Genomic DNA, 8,259 nt, shown 5'->3' on the forward strand with positions numbered 1-8,259 from the left:
TCTACATGACAGGAGATGTCACTGGATGTAAGAGGTATGTGGTCAACTATTGGGGGGGGGGGGAGGGGAGGGGTGCCAGAGAAATGACCCGGCCCGGGTGCCAAACACCCTGGGCACGCAACTGGTGGGGGAAATTACTGTATGGGGGCAAATTACTATATGGGGCAGTGTGTGGGAAACTACTGTATGGGGGCAGTAACATAGTACATAAGGCCGAAAAAAGACATTTGTCCATCCAGTTCGGCCTGTTATCCTGCAAGTTGATCCAGAGGAAGGCAAAAAAAAAAAAACCTGTGAGGTAGAAGCCAATTTTCCTCACTTTAGGAGAATAAAAAATTCCTTCCCGACTCCAATCAGGCATCAGAATAACTCCCTGGATCAACGACCCCTCTCTAGTAGCTATAGCCTGTAATATTATTACACTCCAGAAATACGTCCAGGCCCCTCTTGAATTCCTTTATTGTACTCACCATCACCACCTCCTCAGGCAGAGAGTTCCATAGTCTCACTGCTCTTACCGTAAAGAATCTTCTTCTATGTTTGTGTATAAACCTTCTTTCCTCCAGACACAGAGGATGTCCCCTCGTCACAGTCACAGTCCTGGTGATAAATAGATGATGGGAGAGATCTCTGTACTGCCCCCTGATATATTTATACATAGTAATTAGATCTCCCCTCAGTTGTCTTTTTTCTAACGTGAATAACCCTAATTTTGCTAATCTTTCAGGGTACTGTAGTTGCCCCATTCCAGTTATTACTTTAGTTGCCCTCCTCTGGACCCTCTCCAGCTCTGCTATGTCTGCCTTGTTTACAGGAGCCCAGAACTGTACACAGTACTCCATGTGTGGTCTGACTAATGATTTGTAAAGTAGTAGAAATATGTTCTCATCACGGGCATCTATGCCCCTTCTGATGCAACCCATTATCTTATTGGCCTTGGCAGCAGCTGCCTGACACTGTTTTTTGCAGCTTAGTTTACTGTTTATTAAAATTCCTAGATCCTTTTCCATGTCAGTGTTACCGAGTGTTTTACCATTTAGTATGTACGGGTGACTTGCATTATTCCTTCCCATGTGCATAACTTTACATTTGTCAGTGTTAAACCTCATCTGCCACGTATCTGCCCAAACCTCCAATCTATCCAGATCCCTCTGTAGTAGTATACTGTCCTCTGTAGTATATATACAGTATACTGTCCTCTTCAGTGTAAATTACTTTACACAGTTTAGTGTCATCTGCGAAAATTGACACTTTACTATGCAAGCCTTCTACAAGATCATTAATAAATATATTGAAGAGAATAGGGCCCAATACTGACCCCTGAGGTACCCCACTAGTGACAGTGACCCAATCTGAGTGTGTATCGTTAATAACCACCCTCTGTTTTCTATCATTGAGCCAGTTACTTACCCACATACAGATGTTTTCTCCCAGTCCGAGCATTCTCATTTTATATACTAACCTTTTATGTGGTACAGTGTCAAATGCTTTGGAGAAGTCCAGATATACGACATCCATTGATTCGCCGCTGTCAAGTCTAGAACTTACCTCCTCATAGAAACTGATTAAATTAGTCTGACATGACCGATCCCTCACGAAGCCATGCTGATATGGCGTTATTTGCTTATTTCCGTTGAGATGCTCTAAGATAGCATCTCTCAGAAAACCTTCAAACAGTTTACCCACAACAGATGTTAAACTTTCTGGGCCTTCTCCTCAACATGGGCCTGACAAAAAAGCATGAATTGTGGTCATATTGGTCCACGAACCTGATTCATCACATGCCCATGTTCTCTGCTGCTATGTCCAGGACACGATTTGAGACCATCCTGCGTTTCCTGCACTTTAGCGACAACAGCACCTCTCGTCCCAGAGGCCACCCAGCTTTTGACCGGCTCCACAAAATTCGGCCCCTCATAGACCACTTTAAACACCAAATTTGCAGATTTGTATACCACTGAACAAAACATCTCCATAGACGAGTCCCTGATACATTTTACCGGGCGCCTTGGCTTCAAACAATACATCCCAAGCAAGCGCGCCCGGTATGGGGTCAAATTGTATAAGCTCTGTGAAAGGGCCACAGGCTATACGCACAAATTTTGAGTCTATGAGGGTAAAGATCAGACCCTGGAGCCGGTCGGTTGCCCTGACTACCTGGGGAGCAGTGGGAAGACAGTCTGGGACTTGGTGTCACCCTTATTTGGCAAGGGGTACCATCTTTATGTGGACAATTTTTACACAAGTGTGCCCCTCTTCAGGCATTTGTTTCTAGAACAGATTGGCTGCTGTGGCACCGTGCGACCTAGTCGCCGGGGCTTCCCCCAATGGCTCGTTACCACCCGTCTTGCAAGGGGGGGAGAGGGCTGACTTGTGTAACAAAGAACTGCTCGCGGTGAAATGGAGAGACAAGCGTGACGTTTACATGCTCTCCTCCATTCACGCAGACACAACAATTGAAATTGAACGAGCAACTGGAGTCATTGAAAAGCCACTCAGTCCACGACTATAATTTGCTCATGGGAGGGGTGGACTTCAATGACCAGATGTTGGCTCCTTATTTATTTTCCCGCAGGACCAGACGCTGGTATAAGAAGTTTTGTTCTCTACAGTAAGGCTGGGAGAACAGGATCCTTCCTCAAATTTCAGGATGAGATCATCGCGAACCTCCTGTATCCAGAAGGTTCCGTGGCCCCATCCACCAGTGTAGTTAGCCGTCTACACGAGCGACATTTCCCCAGTGTCGTTGCTGGTACCTCAAACCAAGCGCCACCCCGGAAAAGATGTTGTGTCTGTAGCAGGAGTAGAATCAGGCATGACACCCGCTATTTCTGTCCTGACTGCCCTGACCACCCTGCCCTATGCTTTGGAGAGTGTTTCCGGAAGTACCACACACACACACAGGTACACTTAGTATAGGGATTGCATCTCACAGGACAGGCACACAGGGCTATTAGGGCCCTTTTACTCTGCTGCAAACCTCTCCTTTCACCTGGGATAAAGTGCATAATGTACTTCGCCAAATCTCTGGGCGATTTGCACATTGTCCCATGGGGAAGGGGAGGTTTGTCCTATAAAAAGGTTAAAAAAAAAACAAAAAAAAAAAACAAAACACCACACAGGTAAGCAAAAAGGTTAATGTTCCAAAAGTTCAAAAAAGTTTTTAAAAGTTAATGTTCTGTTTCAAATGTTATATAAAGTTAAATTTTTTTTTTGTTTTTTTTACCTTCTATCTAGGTGGACCAACCGATGAACGAGCTGCAGCACTGATGTGCATTCTGACGGAAGCATTGCGCTGCTGTCAGATTACACAAAAGTCGGTGTATGCGGCGCTGCAAGACGAGATTTCTCCTCTGCAGTAAAAAAGATACATTTGCCGAGGCTTATGAGCTGAGGGGCGGTGTTCATATGCTTTGGCAAAAACTTTGTATATAAAAAAAAAAAAAAAAAAAAAAAAAAAAAATCCCGGCAATGATTTATTCATCCACATCGATTGATGTGAATGGAGAAATCGGGTTTGCCAGGGCATACGGGCTAAGTGGGTATGGATGTTGGGCGGAGCTCCCATGTCCTGGCAGACGCCTTTCCCCTCCTTTTTTTTTTTTGGGCAGAGATTTTTTCATCCACATTGATCGATGCGAATGAAGAAATCTGTGCCGTTCATTTTTTCTTTCAACCCAGAGGCTGAACGGAAAAAAAAAAATCTCATTACCCGTATGCTCAATATAAGGCCTCATGCACACGACCATTGTGTGCATCCGTGGCCGTTGCACCGTTTTGCAGCCGCATCCGTGATACGTGTTTCCTGTCCGTCAAAAAAATATGACCTGTCCTATTTTTTTGACGGACAACGGTTCACGGACCTATTTAAGTCAATGGGTCCGTGAAAGAACACGGATGCACACAAGATTGGCATCCGCGTCCTTGATCCGTGGCCGTAGGTTACTTTTATACGGACGGATCCGAAGATCCGTCTGTATGAAAGCTTTTTCAGAGCAGAGTTTTCACTTCGTGAAAACTCAAATCCGACAGTATATTCTAACACAGAGGCGTTCCCATAGTGATGGGGACGCTTCTAGTTAGAATATACTGAGAACTATGTACATGACTGCCCCCTGCTGCCTGGCAGCACCCGATCTCTTACAGGGGGCTGTGATCCGCACAATTAACTCCTTCAGGTGCAGCACCTGAGGGGTTAATTGTGCATATCATAGCCCCCTATAAGAGATCAGGGGCTGCCAGGCAGCAGGGGGCAGACCCCCCTCCCTCTATTGTATTATTTTCATTGGTGGCACAGTGTGCAGCCCCCCCTCCCTCTATTGTATTATCATTGGTGGCCAGTGTGCGCCCCCCCGATTGTATTAATATCATTGGTGGCCAGTGTGCGGCCTCCCCTCTCCCCCGCCCCCCTTTCCGATCATTGGTGGCAGCGGAGAGTTAGAAGCATCATACTTACCAGTAGGAGGAGCTCCCGGCCGGTCACAGACATCGCAGCTCGCAGGTAAGTATGATGCTTCTAACTCTCCGCTGCCACCAATGATCGGGGGGAGGGGGGGGGGCGGGGGAGGCCGCACACTGGCCACCAATGATATTAATACAATAGAGGGGGGGGCGGGGGGCGCACACTGGCCACCAATGAAAATAATACAATAGAGGGAGGGAGGGGGGGGGGCCGCACTGGCCACCAATGAAATTAAAACTGGGGAGGGAGGGGGGTCTGCCCCCTGCTGCCTGGCAGCCCCTGATCTCTTATAGGGGGCTATGATATGCACAATTAACCCCTTCAGGTGCAGCACCTGAAGGGTTAATTGTGCGGATCACAGCCCCCTGTAAGAGATCGGGTGCTGCCAGGCAGCAGGGGGCAGTCATGTACACAGTTCTCAGTATATTCTAACTTGAAGCGTCCCCATCACCATGGGAACGCCTCTGTGTTAGAATATACTGTCGGATCTGAGTTTCACGATCTAACTCAAATCCGATGGTATATTCTAACAGAGGCGTTCCCATGGTGATGGGGATGCTTCAAGTTAAAATCTTCCATCGAAAAGGAGAAAACTCAGATCCTATGGTATATTAACTCCTGACTTTACATTGAAAGTCAATGGGGGACGGATCCGTTTGAAATTGCACCATATTGTGTCAACGTCAAACGGATCCGTTCCCATTGACTTGCATTGTAATTCAGGACGGATCTGTTTGGCTCCGCACGGCCAGGCGGACACCAAAACGACTGTTTTTTCATGTCCGTGGATCCTCCAAAAATCAAGGAAGACCCACGGACGAAAAAACGGTCACGGATCACGGACCAACGGAACCCCGTTTTGCGGACCGTGAAAAAATACGGTCGTGTGCATGAGGCCTAAGGAGAATAGCAGAAACTCCTAATGCTGGCCCATACATGTAATGATTGCGGAGACCCTCAAATGCCAGGGCAGTACAAACACCCAACAAATGATCCCATTTTGGAAAGAAGACACCCCAAGGTATTCGCTGAGGGCCATATTGAGTCCATGAAAGGTTGAAACTTTTTGTCCCAAGTTAGCGGAAAGGGAGACTTTGTGAAAAAAAACAAAAAAAAAAAAATCATCAATTTCCGCTAACTTGTGCCAAACAAAACAAAAAAAAAACAAAAAAAACCTTCTATGAACTCGCCATGCCCCTCACGGAATACCTTGGGGTGTGTCTTTCCAAAATGGGGTCACATGTGGGGTATTTATACTGCCCTGGCATTCTAGGGGCCCTCAAACGTGAGAAGAAGTCTGGAATCCAAAGGTCTAAAAATGCCCTCCTAAAAGGAATTTGGGCCCCTTTGCGCACCTAGGCTGCAAAAAAGTGTCACACATGTGGTATCGCCGTACTCAGGAGAAGTAGGGCAATGTGTTTTGGGGTGTCTTTTTACATATACCCATGCTGGGTGAGATAAATATCTGTCAAATGACAACTTTGTATAAAAAAATAAAATGGGAAAAGTTGTTTACAGAGATATTTCTCTCACCCAGCATGGGTATATGTAAAAAGACACCCCAAAACACATCGCCCTACTTCTCCCGAGTACGGCGATACCACGTGTGACACTTTTTTGCAGCCTAGGTGGGCAATGCGGCCTAGATTCGAAAGAGCAGCTTTAGGATTTCACAGGGCATTTTTTTTTACACATTTGGATTTCAAACTTCTTCTCACGCATTAGGGCCCCTAAAATGCCAGGGCAGTATAACTACCCCACAAGTGACCCCAGTTTGGAAAGAAGACACCCCAAGGTATTTCGTGATGGGCATAGTGAGTTCATGGAAGTTTTTTTTTTTTGTCACAAGTTAGTGGAATATGAGACTTTGATTTTTTTTTTTTTTTTTCTTACAATCATCATTTTCCACTAACTTGTGACAAAAAATAAAAACTTCTATGAACTCACTATGCCCATCAGCGAATACCTTAGGGTGTCTACTTTCCGAAATGGGGTCATTAATGGGGTGTTTCTACTGTCTGGGCATTGTAGAACCTCAGGAAACATGACAGGTGCTCAGAAAGTCAGAGCTGCTTCAAAATGCGGAAATTCCCATTTTTGTACCATTGTTTGTAAACGCTATAACTTTTGCGCAAACCAATAAATATACACTTATTGCATTTTTTTTATCAAAGACATGTAGAACAATAAATTTAGAGAAAATTTTATATAGAAATGTAGTTTTATTTGAAAAATTTTAAAACTGAAAAATGTCATTTTTTTGCAAACATTTCGGTCAATTTCGAATAATAACAAAAAAATGTAAAAATGTCAGCAGCAATGAAATACCACCAAATGAAAGCTCTATTAGTGAGAAGAAAAGGAGGTAAAATTCATTTGGGTGGTAAGTTGCATGACCGAGCAATAAACGGTGAAAGTAGTGTAGTGCAGAAGTGTAAAAAGTGGTCTGGTCATTAAGGGGGTTTAAGCACTGGGGGCTGAGGTGGTTAATGACACTTGAGTAGTGGATGCAATTCAGACATGGGAAGGTGCCCTTTCTGAGAGTGGCAAGTGTCCTTTGTCTGATACTTGTTTTGATGCTGCCCTTGTCGGCCCTGATGACCATGTCCCTCATGTTTTGTGCCCTTTTGTAACAGATCATTGGAGGGTTCTGGAGTTCTGCGACAGTAGGGTAAGAGGACTTGACTATGTTCCAGTGTTTGTGGGATCACTGACAATTCTGTTAACTCTTGAATTGGGAGTAGGGTAAGTATCCAAAAAGGATATTTTTTGGGGGATCCCAGTGGAGTGTGAATTTCAATTCAGGACAGATATTTTTGATGTAGTGGGTACATTTTTGTAGCGTTTCTACCCACTACAACAATATCGCTAAAGGGTTAAATTGGGACTATGCCATTAACAGCTTCTTATAAGACCCTTTTATCTCCTATTTTGCCTCTCTCTCTCCTGGCTGCACAAAATTAGGGAATGTTGTCACAATGATATACTCACTTGTATAATATATGTCATCCATTGGCAACATTGTTTTTTTTTTTTCACAGTGCAATTGAAACTTACCTTCTAGGGCATGACCTCTGTAGATTTAACAGGAGGAGTCCACCTACACTGTTTACGTGTCTCCCCGGCAACGTGATGTCATCATCACATGACTAGGGGCAGGCTATTTAAACCTGTTTGTTCTTCCACTCATACCAGCTGCTTACTCTGTTTGAAAAAGGCACCTGTGAGTGCCGAAACGCACGTCGCCTAAACAGGAGTGACCAATAAATTCCTTAAAAGCAAAGATTATTGGAGTGCCGCTTCTTTTCTACTTCACTCATTTTTGACCTCCCTCCCTCACCCCTACACAGAGAAAGGCTTTGAGTTCTGCTTCCCTCGCTCACACATACAAGAGCGGTCCATCATTGTGTATGGCGGAGCAGGATTCTAGAGCTTTCTACAAGAGTCCCAGTAGCATTTATTCTGCTTTTTGCATTAGAATACTGAATCAAACACTAGGGGGGCTTTTATCAAGACCAGCGTATTGTACTGGAGTATGGGCAAGACAAATTTATACAAAAGGCGCACACCACTGATATTTGGCGCATCTTCCAGCCGCGCCATGTGACACACAACTCTACGGCAGCCTCCTTGTCTTTCTTCATTGGAATGAAAAAAATGCGGTGGGTCTGTGGCGCCACCTGCCACCCACCCACGGCACGTCCCCTTTTCTCGTTATTTCTGAAAAGTGGCGTGAAAGGGGGAAATGTCGCACATACAGAATGAGACAAAATGTGCAACCTATCTCCGCTACAAAA

This window comes from Bufo bufo, chromosome 8 (assembly GCF_905171765.1).
Source record: "Bufo bufo chromosome 8, aBufBuf1.1, whole genome shotgun sequence".
NCBI classification, from domain to species: domain Eukaryota; kingdom Metazoa; phylum Chordata; class Amphibia; order Anura; family Bufonidae; genus Bufo; species Bufo bufo.